We start from the raw sequence: 23,379 nt of genomic DNA, 5'->3' as shown, positions 1-23,379 counted from the left end.
TATTAAATGATGCATTCACACCACGCTGCGCTTTGGTCCGCTTCTTACGACGATCGTGACAGCCTGGTCTGAGAGCATTTCATATGATTATTTACGTAAATCCAAGACACTGTCTTTTGTTACGTGTGTACATATTAGGTCGTGGTGTATTTTATTTTCTATACTGGACACCCTGTGGTTTTGGGTTGTCTGGTATAGTGTCCTGCGCCCTGTATTGTGCAATAGTAAAGCACTTTACTCCGTTACTCTCTCTCTCTGCGTCTGATTCCTGCACACACACCTAGTCCCGCGTGACAATCCCGAAACAAGCCTAATGGCATCACATAAGGCTAATCTCCGAATAAAAGGGCAGAATACATAACCAGGTCAGTCCGGCGGATCTGTGAGTCACCTGTTAGCCGGGTGACATAAGAACTTGAGTGAGACAACTTGTATCACTCTCAACGAGGGTACCTTAACCATCCTATAGCAAAAATCCCTACCGCGACAAGGTTCACCTTCCAAAAGCACATCACCCTAAGCACATGGCCAAGACAATGCAGGAATGGCTTCGGGAATGTCCTTGAGTGGCCCAGCCAGAGGCCGGACTTGAACCTGATCAAACATATCTGGAGAGACCTGAAACTAGCTGTGCAGCGACGCTCCCCATCTATTCTGCAGAGAAGAATGGAAAAACTCCCCAAACACAGGAGCGCCAATCTTGCAGCGTCATATCCAAGACTGTAATCGCTGCCAAAAGTGCTTGAAAAAAGTACTGAGTAATACATTTTAGAATAAGGCTGTAACATAACAAAATGTGGATGAAGTCAAGGGATCTGAATACTTTCCAAATGCACTGTATTTACAGAAAAATTATGAGGCTTTTGAAATGATTCAGACAATTACATTCGCGGAAGCCACAATCTATCAGCAATGTTTAAGCTGATCTACCCCCCAAAAGAACTTAATCAGGTTGATCACATTTGTATGGGAAGTGTACAAAGTATAAAACTATACATTGACCATGTTCCCTGGGTTGTTAGTATAGATAGGGGGGAAGAGAGAGAGAGTCCCACACAAAGAAAGGCTGAAAATAGGCTGATATGCATTATTATTTATAAGCCATCCATGTTAATTCAAGTTATCCTTCTGAATTAGTTAGGAGAGTATGTCTGACACATCTCACCTTCTGTTCTCAAACCCACAACACTGGGGTCAGGAAGTTGATTTAGTGCCTTCTCAAACTCACAACAACAGGGTCAGAAAGTTGATGTAGTTACTCACATAAACTCTGCAGGCCTGGCCTCTCTCACTCCAGACGCCCACCTGTTTAACTGTAGAGGAGAGAGAAGCAGAGACTGGGTGAGACCTTGTTACAGGGTGAGACCACCGTTACAGCAAGGCAACGAGAGGAAGAGTGGGTTGTTATATACATGTGAAATAAACACACACACACACACACACACACACACACACACACACACACACACACACACACACACACACACACACACACACACACACACACACACACACACACACACACACACACACACACACACACACACACACACACACACACACACACACACACACACACTGGTTCACACAGACCCTACGGAGTTGCAGTGTTAAATGGCCCCCTGGCCCTGCTCTCTGCATCCATTGAGTGTGTGTCAGCCCTGGTCCCGGAACATTCTTGTTTGTTTCTTTCTTTCTTTCCTGTTTTCCATCCTGCCTGGCTGTGTTTTTCATAAGGACCCGGCTTCTGTAATGCCATTACACTGCTGCTTACATCTCTTTAATGTCCTTATGTGATTATTACAGAGTTCAGGGGCTTAGATGGAGATGAGACAGGATAGGGGGAAGTGTGTTTGTGTTTGTGTAGTGGGAAGTGTGTGCACCTACGTCTACGCATCTGTCTATGATTGTCTGTTGGTGAGTAGGTGTGTGTGTGATGTCCACAGAAAGAGAGAGGGAAAGAGAGGGAAAGAGAGGGAAAGAGGGAAAGAGAGGGAAAGAGAGGGAACGAGAGGGAACGAGATGGAACGAGATGGAAAGAGGGAAATAGAGGGAAAGAGAGGGAAAGAGAGGGAACGAGAGGGAACGAGAGGGAAAGAGAGGGAACGAGAGGGAAAGAGAGGGAAAGAGAGCGAACGAGAGGGAACGAGAGGGAACGAGAGGGAAAGAGGGAACGAGAGGGAACCAGAGGGAAAGAGAGGGAACGAGAGGGAACGAGAGGGAAAGAGAGGGAACGAGAGGGAACGAGAGGGAACGAGAGGGAAAGAGAGGGAACGAGAGGGAACGAGAGGGAAAGAGAGGGAACGAGAGGGAACGAGAGGGAACGAGAGGGAACGAGAGGGAACGAGAGGGAAAGAGAGGGAATGAGAGGGCGATTAAGGACCTTGCTGCAGTTTGACGACTGTGTTTTTTAGCATAAAGTCTTAGCAGAATCTTTGACAGAGAGTTTTTATTCTATTTGTTGGAGAATATTTAAACGTTCTTGATTGTTGACCTTTGGATCATGAACAATGTGTTTTAGCTCATTGCTTTAGTAAGATACTGCTCTTAGTAAGTCTGAAGCTACGCACACAAGCAGACACACACTTACACACACATACACACACACATTTAAAATTGCACTCACTTACAAACGCACTCACCCTCAGGAACTAATGGAGCGAAAGATAGCCCCCTGACCATATCAATTGTAAGGGAATATTACCATTCATTTAAATGTATTCCAACAGGTAGGGAGCAGTAGCCTTGATTACTGAGAGCATGAGGAGAGCAGTCATGGCTACCTGGTCTGAAATCACATTGGAAACTGCCCGGAGCGACACACTTAATCAAATCACCCACCTGCAATTCAGACCAGAGAAACGCACTTAAGATCACACATTAATGCTAATGTATACAACACATATATAGCAGTCTGAGTCCCCTAACAAGCCATGGCATTAACACAATGCAGGCCAGATCGCATCCAGACGGGAACATCAGTTCCCCTGCCAAACTGAGTAAATCTAAATTAGCCAGGTGACTATAGAGTACATGTGTATAGCTGTGTTGTTTTTCCACACAAATCACGTCAGTGGGTTTAAATTCTGGCATATAAAACTGAGCGGACCCAATTTGCTCTGACTAGCGCTGTCACCTGGCCAGACACACCTGCCTAAGCCAGTTAAGATTCTCGTCAGGGGGTATGGAATCCGACAGGGCAGAATTCTTCATAATGAGAATGGTTTCTGAACGCTACTATTTTCCCCCCAATGACAGCGTTCGTTCGCTCGTTCCCTGTCTTGGTGGGCAATGTTGTTCAAGGATGGCAAAACTAACTGCCAGTGGGAATTGTTGTAATAACGCAGTGGTGAGGCCTCGGGCGCACACGCACACACACACACACACACGCACACACACACTTAACAGGATCTGACAGTGGGGTTAGGAGTAGCCGTTACAGTTTGTCTGAAAAATGTATGTGTTATTTAGGAAAATGCGATGGGTGCTTAAGCTACGAAGGGGAGAAAAGGAGCATAGAATAAGATCTGTTCCATGACGAACGGACCTGAGGTTTATGACTCTGGACAGTAGGGTTACTACGACGATGCCAGCCCACATCTCGTCTCATTAGGAAAGTCCTGGTTTACTGGAAGAAACATGTCTAATGCATCTTCTGCCCATCTCTCTCTCTCTCTCTCTCTCTCTCTCTCTCTCTCTCTCTCTCTCTCTCTCTCTCTCTCTCTCTCTCTCTCTCTCTCTCTCTCTCTCTTCTTCCTATCCCCATCTCTCTCTTTCTCACTCGCTTCGCCTTCTCAATCTAGGTTATAATTTCCTACTCTCTCAGGACTGGGGCTAGAGAAGAAGAGTCTTTATGCTGCTCACATGTAAAGTCAGGCTCCCCGCTCGAGTTCCCAGGCAATCCCCTGATCACCGCTCCTTAGCTGGCCTGCTGAATGTCATTACTACCTCCTCAGTGGGTCTGGCCAAGTCGCGTTGGGGACCGCCAACAACACAGGACGAAATCTCATTACCGCAAAAGGCACACATCCTGAATAAAATGGGATGTCCAGTTTCACACCATTTTCATTATATAGCGTACCCCCCAGTGTCTCTTCAGCAGTGAAAGGCCGTACTGTGGCAAGATGCATGCTGTTCTCCTTACCTGTCCTATTATCAGGGTTTAGAGGGTCCGTCTTTCATGTCTTCTAATGGAATATATTTAGTTACTGTAGACTTTTAGGTTAACAATTTGTTCTATACATTTTTGACAGAATGTCATTAATTGTTTTGTCGATGTGATGTGATGTATTGCAATTGTAATTATAATTTGTCGGCTGGTGTAATCCATTTTCCCCTTCTGGGATCAATGAGGTATCGTATTGTACCATATTGCATCATATTGCATCATATTGCATCATATTGTATCATATTGTATTGTAAACAGCTGTACTTTTTGGGCTTGATGTAGTCGACAATATAAGAAAACCATTCCTGCTGATTCAAAGACCTTTCTTGATGTTACCTGCTGCTATTTTGTTGCACTCTTCACCATTTAATCATACCGACATCCCAAGACATTTTTAACTAATCAATGACCTGTGGCCTCATTTATAAAACTGATATATTGATCCATTTTTAAATTAAGTATGATTTACCCAGAAAACCACATATAAGTAGTTATTTAAAAAACCTTACTTTGACGTGGAAATTATCTTCTCTACGTAAAGTCTAGACTTGGCGTAAGTGATTTTCCTGCTGGTAATGTAGGGGTATTGTAGTTGGGACACATATGCATCCAAGCCTATGGTGAACTTTGCAGTCGCTTTATGAACAATTTGTTAGGAATTATCATTTAAAGGTGTGAGGAATTCTTTTCCAGAAGCAAGGTGTTTTGAATTAAAAACAGAATGCGATGTTCTATAAATAGCATGTCAAATTAGAATAAATTAACCATGGCTGTTCTTGCGTTATGTGAAGACATTGAAAACCGTGCTTTTAGAAGGGAAAGAGTTTTCAGAGAACAGAATTACTTTAATGATCCATGGCTTATAAATCGCTATCATCTCCCAAGAAATGTTCTGTTATATTTGTGCGCTGATTTAGCCCCTTATCTGGAAAGGAAGACATGCTGCAATCATGCCATACCTGTATCTGTCCAAGTACTTTCCACTCTGGGATTCCTTGCTACTGGGACATTCCAGAGGGAAATGGGTGACAGGTCGGTTATATCACAGCCATCATTCAGCCACAAGTGATTGAGGCGATTCTACACGTATTGTCCAAGAGATACATTCGTTTCCCATTTACAGCCAATGAACAGGCGTCAAAGCCGAGTTTGTCCGCTCGTTTAATTTCCCAGGGGTCATAGGTGCAGTTGACTGCATTCATATTGCCAAACGCGCACCGTCTGTAGATGAACATGTATATGTTAACACAAAGAATTTCCATTCATTGAATGTTCAGATGCCTGCGATGCCCGTATGCAAGTACTCAATGTATGCTCCAAGTGGCCAGGGTCTACTGCACAACTCATTCATTCTGCGCCACTGCAGTGTAGGCCTGCGTCTAGAAGCTGTTGAGGAACGAGACGGATGGCTTCTCTGTGAGTTATTTTTTATTCCAGTGTATTATAGCCTATTAACCGTGCAAAATAATGTAACAAAACGGTTTTAACCTATTAGGTGACCGAGGTTATCAACTGAAAATGTGGCTTCTCACTCCATTTGCAGATCCCCTAACAGCAGAGGCAACGCTGTTAGGGGACAATTTGGCGCAGGGCAGAACAAGGTCGGTTGAGGAGCGCACCATCGGACTGCTGAGGAGCAGGTGGCCTTGCCTTGATGCATCAGGTGGAAAATTCCTCTACAAGCCAGAGAAGGTAACTTTAAAATACAAAATTTAAATTTAGTTTTAAAATGGGTCGACATAAAGCAACATTTTATATTTAGCATTTTATTTAAATTGAACACCCAAAGGTTCTGGCCAAATAGCTGAAAACAGTTTTTAATTTGGCCCTATGGTTACAGAGATGTCCAGCTATCTGAATGTTTGTTCAGAATGGTGTCCAGCTATCTGAATGTTCGTTCAGAATGGTGTCCAGCTATCTGAATGTTTGTTCAGAATGGTGTCCAGCTATCTGAATGTTTGTTCAGAATGGTGTCCAGCTATCTGAATGTCCATATATCTGAATGTCCATTCAGAATGGTGTCCAGCTATCTGAATGTTCGTTCAGAATGGTGTCCAGCTATCTGAATGTTTGTTCAGAATGGTGTCCAGCTATCTGAATGTTTGTTCAGAATGGTGTCCAGCTATCTGAATGTCCATATATCTGAATGTCCATTCAGAATGGTGTCCAGTTATCTGAATGTTCGTTCAGAATGGTGTCCAGCTATCTGAATGTTTGTTCAGAATGGTGTCCAGCTATCTGAATGTTTGTTCAGAATGGTGTCCAGCTATCTGAATGTTTGTTCAGAATGGTGTCCAGTTATCTGAATGTTTGTTCAGAATGGTGTCCAGCTATCTGAATGTTTGTTCAGAATGGTGTCCAGCTATCTGAATGTTTGTTCAGAATGGTGTCCAGCTATAGGAATGTTTGTTCAGAATGGTGTCCAGCTATCTGAATGTTTGTTCAGAATGGTGTCCAGCTATCTGAATGTTTGTTCAGAATGGTGTCCAGCTATCGGAATGTTCGAACACAGACTGAATGGTTCCTATCATCTTGTATCCCTGGAACATTTTACTCCACTGATGCTTACTGAGGCTGGTCATGATTAGAAGTGGAGTGGACAGAGGGAGGGAGGAAGGGGTCTAAGAGGTCTGAGATTAGAAATATGATTAGAAATATGATGAGAGGCGGGTGGAATTAGTGAATTGTGAAAAGCGTGGAAGAGCGGGAGAAGGAGAGCAAACATGCGAGTAGAGGAAAGAGATGGAGGAGAGAGATAACATATGGGAGAGCAATGATTGAGAAGGGGTTGGAGGAGAAATGCGGGAGACAAAAAGCTAGCTACATATCGAGAAGCAATGGAAGAATGGAGGAGGAGAGCAAATTTTGAGAGAAGGCTAGAGAGACAGTGGAAAGAGCAAACATTTTGATGGAAGAATGGATTGAGGGAGAAAGGAGGGAGGAGGTGGTCAGCAAACACATTTTAGCATAATAGTCCGCTGTGATCCACAGCAATGGAAGTGTTTGAACTAAATGTTATCTTGTCTCGTTGTCAAATAGACAGACCAGAAATTGTATTAATACAGACACTATGGTAAACAATATGTCTTCAAATATGACCCTGGACAAAGGAGGTCGGGGTATATGACATTACAACAGAATAATATATGTATCCGGATACTGATTCCAATTCTGTTTCCAATTTCAATCAGTGTCAGGAGACGTTCAGGCTCATTGCTCACCGACTGTACTGTCATGGCCACCATTGGCTTATGAAAAGCTCTTCGACAGTCACATTGAACGAATAATAGTTAGCAACCTTCTGCTTATTGGCTGCTTGGTCAGAAATGTATATGCATCATGGTTTGTTGACTTTGCACAATGCTTTTGTTGCACTTTGCATTCTCTTTATTCATGTGTTAGCTATTTTAACCAAGGGGGAGAATGATATGCATTTCCACAATCGGAAAGGATAAGTACCATCGACAATATCGGAAGAGGTAAAGGGAGGTGGAGGGTGAAATTAATGGTGGTTGGCTAATGAGCATTGAGATAAGAATGCCTATTGAAATGGCCACTCTCAGCATGGGGGCGCTGCAAGGCTGGTTTTATCCCCCTCCTCTACTCCCTCTGCACCAATGACTGCACCTCCAACCAGCCATCTGTCAAACTACTCAAGTTATTCAAGTTGGCTGATGACACCACCCTGGTCCAAGTGCCGTGGAGAAGTTGACCGCCTGGTGGACTGTTGCAGTCACAACAACCTGGAGCTCAACACAGTCAAAACCGTGGAGATGGTGGTTGACTACAGTAATGACCCCCAACATCTCTATCCCTCGAGATTGATGGCTCACCCTGTCAGCACAGCTGAATCATTCAAATTCCTGGGGACCATCATCTGCCGTAACCTCAAGCGGGAAGACAACATCACAGTGTGAGGACAACATCACAGTACAACATCACAGTGTGAGGACAACATCACAGTGTGAGGACAACATCACAGTGTGAGGACAACATCACAGTGTGAGGACAACATCACAGTGGGAGGACAACATCACAGTGTGAGGAAATCATCACATTGGGAGGACAACATCACAGTGTGAGGACAACATCACAGTGGGAGGACAACATCACAGTGGGAGGACAACATCACAGTGTGAGGACAACATCACAGTGGGAGGACAACATCACAGTGTGAGGACAACATCACAGTGGGAGGAGAACATCACAGTGTGAGGACAACATCACAGTGTGAGGACATCATCACAGTGTGAGGACAACATCACAGTGGGAGGACAACATCACAGTGTGAGGACGACATCACAATGGGAGGACAACATCACAGTGTGAGGACAACATCACAGTGTGAGGACAACATCACAGTGTGAGGACAACATCACAGTGTGAGGACAACATCACAGTGTGAGGACAACATCACAGTGTGAGGACAACATCACAGTGGGAGGACAACATCACAGTGTGAGGACAACATCACAGTGTGAGGACATCATCATAGTGGGTGGACAACATCATAGTGTGAGGACAACATCACAGTGGGAGGACAACATCACAGTGGGAGGACAACATCACAGTAGGAGGACATCATCACAGTCGGAGGACAACATCACAGTGTGAGGACAACATCACAGGTGTGCAAAAGAGCAGAAAAGTAAATAAATAATAACATTATGGGGATGAGGAAGGTGAAAATAGGTGGGCTATTTACCAATAGACTATGTACAGCTGCAGCGATCGGTTAGCTGCTCAGATAGCAGATGTTTGAAGTTGGTGAGGGAGATAAAAGTCTCCAACTTCAGCGATTTTTGCAATTCGTCTGACCGACAACATTCTATCCTCCAGTCTGACTGACACCATTCTATACTCCAGTCTGACGGACACCATTCTATACTGCAGTCTGACCGACACCATTCTACACTGCAGTCTGACCGACACCATTCTACACTGCAGTCTGACTGACACCATTCTATACTGCAGTCTGACCGACACCATTCTACACTGCAGTCTGACCGACACCATTCTACACTGCAGTCTGACCGACACCATTCTACACTGCAGTCTGACCGACACCATTCTACACTGCAGTCTGACGGACACCATTCTATACTGCAGAAATGACTTAAATGTAAATGTAAATGACCGACACCATTCTACACTGCAGTCTGACCGACACCATTCTACACTGCAGTCTGACCGACACCATTCTACACTGCAGTCTGACCGACACCATTCTACACTGCAGTCTGACGGACACCATTCTATACTGCAGTCTGACCGACACCATTCTACACTGCAGTCTGACGGACACCATTCTACACTGCAGTCTGACCGACACCATTCTACACTGCAGTCTGACCGACACCATTCTACACTGCAGTCTGACGGACACCATTCTATACTGCAGTCTGACCGACAACATTCTACACTGCAGTCTGACCGACACCATTCTACACTGCAGTCTGACCGACACCATTCTACACTGCAGTCTGACGGACACCATTCTATACTGCAGTCTGACCGACACCATTCTACACTGCAGTCTGACCGACACCATTCTACACTGCAGTCTGACCGACACCATTCTACACTGCAGTCTGACCGACACCATTCTATACTGCAGTCTGACCGACACCATTCTACACTGCAGTCTGACCGACACCATTCTACACTGCAGTCTGACCGACACCATTCTACACTGCAGTCTGACCGACACCATTCTACACTGCAGTCTGACCGACACCATTCTATACTGCAGTCTGATGGCCACAATGGTGGCCCTCTTGAAGCATGTGGGAACAGCAGACTGGGATAGGTATTGATTGAATATGTCCGTAAACACACCAGCCAGCTGGTCTGCGCAGGGTCTGAGGACACGGCTAGGGATGTTAAATTGCGACCCTACTTTGTCTCTATACTGACGCTTAGCTTGTTTGATTGCCTTGCGGAGGGAATAGCTACACTGTTTTATGTATTCTGGTCAAATATTTTTAGCTGAATGTCTGAAGGACAAATTAAAACTTGGAGCTATAATTTATGTTTGCATACATCATTGTATGTCATGAAAAGCTCCAATTTGACCTCTATATGACCTTATAAACCCAACAACATGTCTGATTGGCTTCGACTCCCCTTAGAATCCTGGTTTTAATCCTGAGCCATTGAACAAGTTTACTCTCAATCTCAATTGGGAGCAATTTGACACTGTGTGTGTCATTGAACATCTCAGCTGGGGTCTGGTTGTTGATGGCACACTTAAACAAGGCAGTAATCTCCATGCCAATGACAATCTTTATATCCGTCTCTCTCTCCGCCCCATGTGTTGTTGTACTCGTGCGTCCATCACCATTTCCTGGGGCAGGTTTGGAGCGGCAATCGATTGAACTGTATCTTTATTCATTAGGACCGGAGTGAGAAACAGGATGAACAAGTTTGACCTCACTTGGATCGTTTCCCATTTGCATCTGAAATGGAGGTCTGCAGAGATCAAGCGAAGATAAAGAGAGAATAAGAAACATTTCTCTTCAGATTTCTCCTTCCCCCATTCTGTACGCTAAGCCTCTAGGCATGTGCTCTCATTGCTCTGGCCTGTGGAAACCACTCACACGACCCGACATCCACACACACACGCACGCACGCACGCACGCACGCACGCACGCACGCACGCACACACACACACACACACACACACACACACACACACACACACACACACACACACACACACACACACACACACACGCACACACACACACACACACACACACACACACACACACACACACACACACACACACACACACACACACACACACACACACACACACACACACACACACACACGCATGAACTCTGTAATAATCACATAAGGACTTTACAGAGATTTAAATAGAAGTGTAATGGCTTTACAGAAGCCAGGCAGGATGGACAACAGGAAAGAAACAAACAAGAATGTTCCGGGACCAGGGCTGAAACACACTCAATGGATGCAGAGAGCAGGGCCAGGGGGCCGTTTAACACTGCAACTCCGTAGGGTCTATGTGTGTGAACCAGTGTGTGTGTGTATATGCAAATCTTACTCTGGCAAATGGGTCTGTGTGTATGTGTGTGTGTGTGTGTGTGTGTGTGTGTGTGTGTGTGTGTGTGTGTGTGTGTGTGTGTGTGTGTGTGTGTGTGTGTGTGTGTGTGTGTGTGTGTGTGTGTGTGTGTGTGTGTTTACTTTCCATGTATATAACCCAACTTCCTCTCCCTTCCGTTGCCTTGCCTGTAGCTGTGAAAGACAAGGTCTCACCCAGTCTCTGCTTCTCTCTCCTCTACAGTTAAACAGGTGGGCGTATAGAGTGAGAGAGGCCAGGCCTGCAGAGTTTATGTGAGTAACTACATCAACTTTCTGACCCTATTGTTGTGAGTTTGAGAAGTAATCAAATCAACTTCCTGACCCCAACCCCTTCAGAACGATAACTAGAATGGATCTCTCTCTCTCTCTCTCTCTCTCTCTCTCTCTCTCTCTCTCTCTCTCTCTCTCTCTCTCTCTCTCTCTCTCTCTCTCTCTCTCTCTCTCTCTCTCTCTCTCTCTCAATTCAATTCAATTGGTCTATATTGGCATAGGAAACATATGTTTACATTGCCAAAGCTTGAGAAATAGATAATTAACCAGAGTGAAACACTCCAAAATTAACAGTAAATATTTCATTCACAAATATACATTGTTGTAATGATGTGCAAATAGTTAAAGTACAAAAGGGAAAATAAATAAACGTAAATATGGGTTGTATTTACAATGGTGTTTGTTCTTAACTGGTTGCCATTTTCTTGTGGCAACATGTCACAAATCAAATCAAATCAAATGTTATTTGTCACATACACATGGTTAGCAGTTAATGCGAGTGTAGCGAAAATGTGTGCTTCTAGTTCCAACAATGTAGTAATAACCAACGAGTAATCTAAGCTAACAATTCCACAACTACTACCTTATACACACATGTGTAAAGGGATAAAGAATATGTACATCAAGATATATGAATGAGTGATGGTACAGAACGGCATAAGCAAGATGCAGTAGATGGTATCGAGTACAGTATATACATATGAGATGAGTAATGTAGGGTATGTAAACATAAAAGTGGCATAGTTTAAAGTGGCTAGTGATACATGTGTTACATAAAGATGGCAAGATGCAGCAGATGATATAGAGTACAGTATATACATATACATATTAGATGAGTAATGTAGGGTATATAAACATTATATTAAGTGCCATTTTTTAAAGTGGCTAGTGATACATTTTTTTACATCAATTTCCATTATTAAAGTGAGCTGGTGTTGAGTCAGTATGTTGGCAGCAGCGACTCAATGTTAGTGGTGGCTGTTTAAAACTTCTTATGGATGGGGGGCAGTATTGAGTAGCTGCATAAGTTGCCCAAACTAAACGGCCTGCTCCTCAGTCTCAGTTGCTAATATATGTATATTATTATTAGTATTGGATAGAAAACACTCTAAAGTTTCCAAAACTGTCAAAAGATTGTCTGTGAATATAACAGAACTGATATTGCAGGCAAAACCTTGAGGAAAATCAAACCAGGAAGTGGCTTCTATTTTGAAAACTCCATGTTCGATAGCCTGCTTTTGCTCCATTTAAAGGGAGATCAACCATGTTCATTTTCCTATCGCTTCCTCAAGGTGTCAACAGTCTTTAGACATAGTTTCAGGCTTTTATTTTGAAAAATGAGCGAGAAAGATAACATTGCGTCATTGTATGGCCGGGTGCCAGCAGCGTTTTATATGCATAACAGAGTTTGGGCAGCCATTGACTCTCCCTCTTCTACTGATAAAGACAGTTGCGATTGATATATTATCGATTATATATTTTCAAAACAACCAGTGGATTGATTATAAAAAACATTTGACATGTTTCTGTGGACATTACGGAAACTATTTGGAATTTGTCTGCATTGTCGTGACCACTTTTTCCTGTGGATTTCTGAACATAACATGCCAAAGAAACGGATGTATTTTGGATATAAAAATCATCTTTATGGAACAAAAGGAACATTTATTGTGTAACTGGGAGTCTTGTGAGTGAAAACATCCGAAGATCATCAAAGGTAAACAATTAATTTATTGCTTTTCTGATTTTCGTGACCAAGCTACTTTTTTGGGTTTTTTTTTTATTTAATTTTTTTAGCCCTTTTTTTCTCCCCAATTTCGTGGTATCCAATTGTTGTAGTAGCTACTATCTTGTCTCATCGCTACAACTCCCGTACGGGCTCGGGAGAGACGAAGGTTGAATGTCATGTGTCCTCCGATACACAACCCAACCAGCCGTACTGCTTCTTAACACAGCGCACATCCAACCCAGAAGCCAGCCGCACCAATGTGTCAGAGGGCAACCTTGGTTAGCACTCACTGCGCCCGGCCCGCCACAGGAGTCGCTGGTGCGCGATGAGACAAGGACATCCCTACCGACCAAGCCCTCCCTAACCCGGATGACGCTAGGCCAATTGTGCGTTGCCCCACAGACCTACCGGTTGCAGCCGGTTACGACAGAGCCTGGGCGCGAACCCAGGGACTCTGATGGCACAGCTTAACCACTGCGCCACCCGGGAGGCCCTGTGACCAAGCTACTTGATGCTAAGTGTACATAATGTTTTGTCGAGCGATCAATAAATTTACACAAACGCTTGGATTGCTTTCGCTGTAAAGAATATTTTCAAAATCTGACACAACAGGTGGATTAACAAAAGGCTAAGCTGTGTTTTCCTATATTGCACTTGTGATTTCATGAATATAAATATTTTTTGTAATATTGTTTGAATGTGGCGCTATGCAATTCAGCGGTTGTTGATGACAATGAACCCGTTAACGGGATTGCAGCCCTAACAAGTTAACCTTGAGATAGGCTTTGACATAGAAGCTTTTTTTCAGTCTCTCAGTCTCTGCTTTGATGCACCTGTACTGACCTCGCCTTCTGGATGATAGGGTGAACAGGCAGTGGCTCTGGTGGTTGTTGTCCTTGATGATCTTTATGGCCTTCCTGTGACATCGGGTGGTGTAAGTGTCCTGGAGGGCAGGTAGGTTGCCCCTGGTGATGCATTGTGCAAACCTCACTACCCTCTAGAGAGCCTTACAGTTGCGGACGGAGCCGTTGCCGTACCAGGCGGTGATAAAGCCCGACAGGATGCTCTCGATTGTGCATCTGTAGAAGTTTGTGAGTGCTTTTGGAGATAAGCCAAATTTCTTCAGCCTCCTGAGGTTCAAGAGGCCCTGCTGCGCCTCCTTCACAACGTTGTCTGTGTGGGTGGAGGGTACTATGGTGTTAAATGCTGAGCTGTAGTCAATGAACAGCATTCTCACATAGGTATTCCTCTTGTCCAGATGGGTTAGGGCAGTGTGCAGTGTGGTTGCGATTGCGTCATCTGTGGACCTATTGGGGCGGTAAGGAAATTGGAGTGTGTCTAGGGTGTCAGGTAGGTTGGAGGTGATATGGTCCTTGACTAGTCTCTCAAAGCACTTCATGATGACGGAAGTGAGTGCTGTGGGTGGATAGTCGTTTAGCTCAGTTACCTTAGTTTTCTTGGGAACAGGAACAATGGTGGCCCTCTTGAAGCATGTGTGGATAGCAGACTGGGATAAGGATTGATTGAATATGTCCGTAAACACACCAGCCAGCTGGCCTGCGCATGCTCTGATCTTACTGCTGTGAATGCACACTGTGGTATTTCACCCAATAGATGTGGGAGTTTATCAAACTTGGATTTGTTTTCGAATTTGTGTGTCTGTGTGGTATGAAATATGTGTCTCTCATACATTTGGCAGGAGGTTAGGAAGTGCATTTCAGTTTCCAACTCATTTTGTGGGCGGTGTGCACATATCCTCTTCTCTGAGAGCCAGGTCTGCTTTCAGCGACCTTTCTAAATAGCAAGGCTATGCTCACTGAGTCTGTATATAGTCAGAGATTCACTTATTTTTTGGTCAGGAACAGTGGTCAGGTATTCTGTGGTCAAGTATTTCGGGTCAAATAGCATTCTATATTCCGCTGTTTTTTGTAAATTCTATCCAATATGTAAAGTAATCTCTTTTTGTTTTCTCATGATTTGGTTGGGTCTAATTGTGTTGCTGTCCTGGGGCTCTGTTGGGTCTGTTTGTGAACAGCGCCCTAGGACCAGCTTTCATAGGGGGCTTCTAAGAGTTTTCAATCTATTTGTTATTTTGACTCGTGAGCATAATAGCTTCTCTGCATTATGATTACGCCATGATCTGATTTTTCAACGATGCACGACTGATGAATTTATCGTCTGCTGACTTTACGATATCATATCAACACGGATGGTAATATATTTAAACTTCAGTGGCTTAGAGGTCGTCGTATCTCACTGCTTCAGCCCCGCTGCAATCCCTCATTGTTATTCATAAAATATGTCTCGTACGGATTGAGGGGTGCCCCGTGAATGGTTCCACAATGTTTCGGACTGTTGTAGGGGCACATAAAGTTCATGTTGTAAAGTCTGCCCGTTTTTCCTCCTTGACCTTATCACATTGGTAGTCAATAAGGCATGTGTTAGCATTGTAGAACATATTTAGAAATGGATTATGTTTATACTTTTTCAGTTTATCACTTTACTTCTGGCTGAAAGAACATATTGGGTTGTTGGTAGAGATTCTAGATGTATGAATGGGGGACTATTCAAATAAATCATTTTTCTAACTCATTACAGTTTGCCCTGATAATACTCCACCACCATTGATAGCTGTTTTATTTTGCCAGCAGAGTCAGCTTTGTGTAAAAAAAATCTACTCCACCAATCAGATAAGCGGTTCACACACCCTCACACATACAAAACTGGCCAATTCATTTAGCCGCTGCCTTATCCCTAATCTTCATTGAGCAAAGTCATTTCCCCGGGACTCATTTGAGTAATTGTCAGTTCTTTGCCAACAGTTATCGCAAATACACACTCTCTCTCAAACACACACACACACACACAAAGTAATCAACCTGCAACTCATTGGGCCACAGCAGAAAAGGTATGCAATGAGAAGATGAGGAGAGGGAGAAGACAAGCAAACAGGTATACCACAAACAGATTCAGAGAGATGGAGAGTCTGAGGTGAAGGATAACACAAAAAGTAATGATGATGATTATGAAAAAATGAAATCGTTTTCATTTAGATACCAAATACGTTGACGTGTAGGTGTTTTTAGTAGCAAATCAAAGAAATGCAACACATTCGAAAGACATGGGCCGCATTCCAGAGTAACTACATTGCATGATTGCATTGATGCCTGCCAGATCTCAGAACACCTAGATGGATGTTTAACATATCAGCTAACCACATCATATGATATAGCATTCTGATTCCCCACTGCTCGGTCAACAACTGCATTGTAGTTGGCCTGAAAGTCGACTGTAGTCTATATGAAAAGTCCATTCCACCCTCTTTCTAAGCAGCTGTCCAGCAGTAGAGCCACGGAGAGACTGAGGTCAGATGACATTACACTACATGATGATGGAACATGACATGACAAGATGTGACACTGCATGACAAAACACAACCTGACAGGGAGATGAGTTTCATGCCTTTTACTTTTCCTTTGGGCCTGCTTTCCAAATGGCATCCTATTCCCTATGGGTCCTGGTCAAAAGTAGTGCACTATGTAGGGATTATGGTCCCATTTGGGATGCACCTTGGAATACATTAACCTTCAGCATGATCAGAGAAAACCAGACAATGCTGTGCCCCCCCATAATGCTGTTATGTAACACCTTGCATGACAGGTGGCTAGAACACTGACGTCTGCACTGTTCCCTCTAGATTCTAGAATAGATTGAATCTATTTGATGTCATGTCACTGTAAAGATTTAAGTACCTTCACACCATATTCTGGCAGAAGCAATCCTGATAATAATACTTTTTGGGGGGCTTATACTTGTAATGGATTATTTTTTGCATATCCCGACACCCGCGGGGTCACAGCCAGGGTTGCCATTGCACAGCACCCATATGGAGCAATTAGATTATAAGTACCTTTCTCAAGGACAGAGTGCCAAAATTGTGTTTTTACCTTGTCGATTCCGGAACTTGAACCAGCGACCTTTCAGTTACTGGCCAACAATCTAACCACCCATAATCCTTCACTTTTGTAGGACATTTTCTTATGTTCAGTACTTCATTTTCCTGACTTAATTATTTACAATGACAAATGTAATAGGAGGATGAAACTGTGTTGTATTGAATTGTGCCTTTAATCAAATGATGTCTGTCTTTTTGATGAAGACACATGTAGATGTATAATATAACTATTTGTGTAATTGACAAGATACAATGTCTGTAGGTGTGTGATTGACAATATTAAATGTCTGTAGGTGTGTGATTGACAAGATTAACTGTCTGTAGGTGTGTGATTGACAAGATTAACTGTCTGTAGGTGTGTGATTGACAAGATTAACTGTATGTTGGTGTGTGATTGACAAGATTAACTGTCTGTAGGTGTGTGATAAAATATACATTTGCAGTACCTGTCAAAAGTTTGGACACAACTAATCATTCAAGGGTTTTTCTTAATTTTTTTAAACATTTTTTACATTGTAGAATAATAGTAAAGACATCAAAACTATGAAATAACACATGGAATCACATGGAATCATGTAGTAACCAAAAAAGTGTTAAACAAATCCAAATGTATTTCAGTTTCTTCAAAGTAGCCACCCTTTGACTTGATGACAGCTTTTCACACTCATGGGGTTCTCTCAACCAGCTTCAAGAGGAACGCTTTTTCCATCAATCTTGAAGGAGTTCCCATATATGCTGAGCACTTGTTGGCTGCTTTTCCTTCAATCTGCGGTTCAACTCATCCCAAACCATCTCAAATGGGTTGAAGTTGGGTGATTGTGGACGCCAGGTCAACTGATGCAGCACTCAATGACTACCCTTCTTGGTCTAATAGTCCTTACACAGCCAGGAGGTGTGTTTTGGGTCGTTGTCTTGTTGAAAAACAAATGATAGTCCCACTAAGTGCAAACCAGATGGGATGACGTATCGCTTCAGAATGCTGTGGTAGCCATGCTGGTTATGTGTGCCACGAATTCTAAATAAATCACTGACAGTGTCACCAGCTAAGCACCCCAACACCATCACACCACCTCCTCCATGCTTCACGGTGGGAATCACACGTGGGGATGATCTGTTCACCTACTCTGTGTCTCATAAAGATGGTTGGAAAAGAAAATCTCAAAGTTGGACTCATCAGGTCAAAGAACAGACTTCTAGTGGTCTAATGTCCATTTCTCGTGTTTCTTTTCTCAAGCAAGTCTCTTATTATTATTATTGGTGTCATTTAGTATTGGTTTCTATGCAGCAATTCGACAATGAAGGCCTGATTCAAGCAGTCTCCTCTGAACAGTTGATGTTGAGATGAGTCATTTACTTAAACTGAAGCATTTATTTGGGCTGCAATCTGAGGCTGGTAACTAATGAACTTATCATCTGCAGCAGAGGTAACTCTAGGTATTCCTTTCCTGTGGGGGTCCTCATGAGAGACAGTTTCATCAGAGCGCTTGATTGTTTTTGCGTCTGCACTTGAAGAAACGTTCAAAGTTCTTTACATTTTCTGTATTGACTGACCTTCATGTCTTAAAGTAATGATGGACTGTTGTTTCTCTTTGCTTATTTGATCTGTTCTTGTCATAATATGGACTTGGTCTTTTACCAAATAGGGCCATCTTCTGTATACCACCCAACCTTGTCACAACACTACTGATGAATCAAACAAATGAACTTTTAACAAGGAACGTCTGTTAATTGAAATGCATTCCAGGTGACTACCTCAATAAGTTGGTTGAGAGAATGTCAAGAGTGTGCAAAGCTGTCATCAAAGCAAAGGATGGCTACTTTGAAGAATCTCAAATATATTTGGATTTGTTTAACCATTTTTTTGTTACCATATTATTCCATATGTATTATTTCACAGTGTTGATGTCTTCACTATTATTCTACTATGTAGAAAATAGTAAAAATAAAGAAAAACCCTTGATAAGTAGGTGTGAGTAGATGAGTAACGTTTGACTGGTACTGTATATATCACAGTTTAAGTACTCAGACTCTTTACATAGTATTTTGTTGAAGCACATTTTCAGCAATTACAACCTCAAGTCTTCTTGGGTACGATGCTACAATCTTGGCACACCTGTATTGTGGAGTTTCTCCCATTCTTCTCTGAAGATCCTCTCAAGCTCTGTTTGGTTGGATGTGGAGTGTCGCTGCACAGATATTTTCAGGTCTCTCCAGTGATGTCTTGGTTGTGTGCTTAGGTTTGTTGTCCTGTTGGAAGGTTAACCTTCGCTCCCAGTCTGAGGTCAATCTTGGTTTCATCAGAACAGGGAGTCATGTTTATCATGGTCTGAGAGTCCTGATTAGTGGAGTGCTGCAGAGATGGTTGTCCTTCTGGAAGCTTCTCCCTTCTCAACAGAAGAACTCTCAACAGAAGAACTCAACAGAAGCACTGTCAGAGTGACCATCGGGTTCTTGGTCACCTCCTGACCAAGGCCCTTCTCCCCTGAATGCTCAGTTTGGCTGGCGGCCAGCTTCAAGAATAGTCTTGGTAGTGACAAACTTATTCTATTTAAAAATGATGGATGCCAAGTGTTCTTGGGGACCTTCAATGCTGCATAAATATGTTGTACCCTTCCCAGATCTGTGCCTCTACACAATCCTGTCTTGGAGCGCTACGGACAAATCTCATGGCTTGGTTTTTGCTCTGACATGTAACGTCAACTGTGAGACCTTATATAGACAGGAGTGTGCCTTTCAAAATCATGTCCAATCAATTGAATTAACCATGGGTGGACTCCAATCAAGTTGCAGAAACATCTCAAGGATGATCAATGGAAACAGGATGCACCTGAGCTCAATTTCGAGTCTCGTAGCAAGAGTCTGAATACCTAGGTAAATAAAGAATTTAAGTTTTTCCATTTTAATACATTTTGAAAATGTCATTATTAGGTATTGCGTATAGATTGATGAGGAAAACCATTAATTTAATAATTGTAATAGTAAGGCAGTAGCCTCCCGAGCGGCTCAGCAGTCTAAGGCACTGCATTCCACTACAGCCCAGGGTTCGATCTCAGCCTGTGTTACAGCCAGCCTTGACTGGGAGACCCATGAGGTGGCGCACAATTGGCCCAGGGTCGTCCGGGTTAGGGGAGGGTTTGGACTGGCCGGGACTTCCTTGTTCCATCGCACTCATGGGACTCCTTGTGGTGAGCCTGGTGCCTGCAAGCTGACCTCTGTCACCAGTTGTACGGTGTTTCCTCTCGACACAATGGTGCAGCTGGCTTCCGGGTTAAGCAAGCAGCATGTCAAGAAGCCGTGTGCCTTTTTAGGGTAATGTTTCGGGGGACGCATGTCTCTCGACCTTCCCCTCTCCAGAGTCCTTATGGGAGTTGCAGAGATGGGACAAGACTGTAACTACCAAATCAGTAAAACAAATATTCAGCCTGTAACATAACAAAAAGGGGTCTGAAGGCTTTCAGAAATGCCCTGTACGTATATCAGTAGCGCTGACTACTAGGCATGTATGTGTCTAGTAGGCCTACTGGGATTTGGTTGTCTCTCTGTGGTTCTGAAAGTCGCCTGTTCATGCACGGCAGTTGTGTGGGGCCCATTGTGGCCTGTGGATCAACGTTTCAGTTAGTAATTGCCACCTTTTGGCCGATAAAATAAATGAGAAGCCGATAAATAAAATTATAGCAGGACAAATGGTCCAGATGGTCCAAATGGTCCACTGGAGTAACTGGAGTTACTGGAGTAACCTAAATCAGGGTCACACAGAGCCTTGAACAAATCTACGTTAAGATCGGTGTGTGACATAACCTAGGCTAATGAGATTAGCATGAGGTTGTAAGTAACAAGAACATTTCCCAGGACATAGACATATCTGATTTTGACAGAAAGGTTAAATTCTTGTTAATCTAACTGCACTGTCCAATTTAAAGTAGCTATTACAGTGAAAGAATACCATGCTGTTGTTTGAGGAGAGTGCACAGTTATGAACTTGAAAATGTATTAATAAACCGATTAGGCACTTTTGGGCAGTCTTGATACAACATTTTGAACCGAAATGCAATGGTTCATTGGATCAGTCTAAAACTTTGCACATAGACTGCTTCCATCTGGTGGCCAAAGTCTAAATTGTGCCTGGGCTGGCATAACTTATTATTATACACAAAACAATATAATACACAAAACAATACAAAAATAACATCCTACATTAATTTAACATTTACACAAACTTCAAAGTGTTTCCTTTCAAATGGTATCAAGAATATGCATATCCTTGCTTCAGGTCCTGAGCTACAAGTTATATTTGGGTATGTCGTTTTAGGCTAAAATTGTATTAAACAAAAGCATACACCTCACACACATAGTTATGGGCTTAAAGAAAATGAAAACACCTGTACCATGTCAAATATAGAGTTGACATGTATTACATTTTGAGTTTGCATCCCAATATTACACTTTATTTACTATACATCACAGAAGACTGAAATATAACAGAACTTTTGTAAAGGCTTATTAATTATGAAAAATAGTCATTTGACTGCAGGAAAGGGTTACGGTAGGTTATAAGTAGGCCTGTTGTAAAATAAATATTGTTAGCCTATTGCTATCTTTTGTTGGGTATGGTAGGCAGTAGCCTTTCTTGGCAATTTCTGCAATATAGCCTGTTCAAAACATTTGTGAAGGTTTCAACCAGTTCAAGTGTTTTGTTTAATTCTGTTGAGCCATTTCCTTTGGCCAAATTAAGTTCCAACTGTAATGTTGTGTTTGTCTCAATGTAATATCCTGCTCATATTTTCCCTATAAACAATAGCTTGACTACCTTTTGATATTAAGCTAATAAGGTACTGTATGGCTATTATTTTATTGTACAGCTGAAATGTGAGGTGGACAATTACTGTTTTAGGAAAGTAAAAACTAATAAAATAACAGACTATACAGTTTAATGTACCACAGATCAAAACAAAGAATAGTTATTTCGTAATTGTCATGTCTACTGCCGCTCCTCCCCTCCGTCGTTCGACATCGCCGGTTTACTAACCACCGATCCTATCATTACGCACACCTGGCATTCATCATTACGCGCACCTGGCATTCATCATCACGCGCACCCGCACTTCATCATTAGACACACCTGGACTCCATCACTTCACTGATTACATCCACGATATCTGTCATTCCCATAGTTCCATTCCTCAGGCAGTATTGACTAGGTGTTTCATGTCTATACGCTACTCGTGTTTGTCATATCGTTCCGTTTATTATTAAACTCACCACCTGCACTTGCTTTCCGACTCCCAGCGTCTACGTTACAGTAATTAGTTATAATTACAGATTTTCAGGACACGTAAATATGGCTCATTTGGCCAACATCCCTCATGTATTAATGATGCTGGTTGTGTGGGGTGACGCCCTAACGTCATGGATGGCTATACATTCCTCAAATGTCCGATAAATGTCAAATCTTCCCGGTCACTTGTCCAGGGCCATATTGTCCTAACTGAAACCTTGCTGTGAATGTGGGTCAAATGTTAGCAACACCGACCTGCTGCTGTTTTATGGTTGGTTGCGGTGTGTGTGTGTGCGTGCGTGCATGTGTGTGTGTGTGTGTGTGTGTGTGTGTGTGTGTGTGTGTGTGTGTGTGTGTGTGTGTGTGTGTGTGTGTGTGTGTGTGTGTGTGTGTGTGTGTATGTGTGTGCGCGCAGCTGATCTGAGGTCAGCTGGCGAGGGACCAGGTGATATTCTCACTAACCTGTTGTCTGAGAGGCTTCTATCTCTCTCTATCCCCCTCTCTTCTCTCCGATCCCCCCCTCTCGCTCTCTCTATCTATTCCTCTCTCTCAATCCCCCTGTCTCTATCCCCTCCCCACCCTCTCTATTTCTCTCTACCCCCCCTCTCTCTCTCTCAATTCAATTTCAATTTAAGGGCTTTATTGGCATGGGAAACGTAAGTTAACTTTGCCAAAGCAAGTGAAGTCGATAATAAACAAATAGGAAATAAACAATACAAATGAACAGTAAACATTACACTCACAGAAGTTCCAAAATAATTAAGACATTTAAAATGTCATACGTCCATATACAGGGCTGTAATGATGTGCAAATAGCTAAAGTGCAAAAGGGAAAGTAAATCAACACAAATATAGGTTGTATTTAAAATGG

The sequence above is a fragment of the Oncorhynchus keta genome, chromosome 19 (genome assembly GCF_023373465.1).
Source record: "Oncorhynchus keta strain PuntledgeMale-10-30-2019 chromosome 19, Oket_V2, whole genome shotgun sequence".
In the NCBI taxonomy this organism is placed as follows: Eukaryota; Metazoa; Chordata; class Actinopteri; order Salmoniformes; family Salmonidae; genus Oncorhynchus; species Oncorhynchus keta.
The sequence above is the reverse complement of the archived record's forward strand: the minus strand, read 5'-3'. Positions refer to the sequence as shown.